The sequence below is a fragment of the Microtus ochrogaster genome, linkage group LG3, assembly GCF_000317375.1.
Source record: "Microtus ochrogaster isolate Prairie Vole_2 linkage group LG3, MicOch1.0, whole genome shotgun sequence".
Classification (NCBI taxonomy): Eukaryota; Metazoa; Chordata; class Mammalia; order Rodentia; family Cricetidae; genus Microtus; species Microtus ochrogaster.
This window is the reverse complement of record NC_022029.1, coordinates 37,915,606-37,916,454: the sequence shown is the minus strand read 5'-3', so window position 1 is coordinate 37,916,454 and position 849 is coordinate 37,915,606. Positions and strand designations below refer to the sequence as shown.

At 43.1% G+C, this 849-nt stretch overlaps 1 protein-coding gene across 3 annotated transcripts in view; it reads left to right on the top strand.

Moving 5' to 3' along the window:
• Positions 1-849, top strand: part of Crim1 (cysteine rich transmembrane BMP regulator 1) — a 177,055-nt gene that overhangs the window by 170,292 nt on the left and 5,914 nt on the right. The gene's annotated exons all lie outside the window — the stretch shown is intronic.

Sequence of the window (849 nt, the reverse complement as noted above, 5' to 3'; positions counted from 1 at the left end):
TTTGGTGATGAGGGGAAAGAATCTGTTCCTGGTCAGAAGAGCCTGACGCAAAGTGGGCATGAATGAACGTAGCCCTTTGGGGACCTGTCCTTAGCAGGCAGTATCCCTCTTTCAGGTTTTCACACCGTAGAGGCTTAAAGTTTGTTGCCAAGTTCATTTCTACAGAATTATTTTATTCCTTCTACTTTTTAGTCGTGTATAATAAAGAGAGGAGTTTGTTTCTCATTAGCTCAGAGGCAAAGCACGGCTGAATTCCCATCACCACTTCTCTTAAAAAGGAGATGAGTTAAAATTTATGCTAAGCCCTGGTTCAATACTGCCTCCTGTTGACCTCAAGCATGCTTTTCAGAATCATTTTTGCAGTTTTTCTATTTTGGAAGAAGCGGCATTTATTGCATGAGAGACTAATGATCTGTTACTTCAGACATTATAAACATTATCTTTGGAACAAGGCAGATGACCAGAGAGCCAAACCCCTGTACCCAGGGTTCTGGCTTCTTGTGAGATTGCTCAGACTGGATGTACATTTAGCATTGTATGTTCAGTCACTCAGTCAGCATATGTGTCCTTGTTGGAAGTGAGGGCCTCCAGTCACGAGAGCATCCTCGACAGATACAGTCTGCTGGGGACCTGTGCATACATAGCGTCTGTTCAAAGTCCCGGAGCAAGACAAGCGTGCTTCTCCTTGGTAATTCGTCTTGTTTCGACCTGGGAAGTGTGAGGCCTGTTGGTGATTTTTACTTCTGGTGTTTTGAGTTCAGGAAATTCAAAGTTAACTTCTTTGGTGTGCTTTTCAGCATCCTAGCAGAACAGAAAGAATAAAGTTTGTAAAGAGCCCTCAGTTCTTCA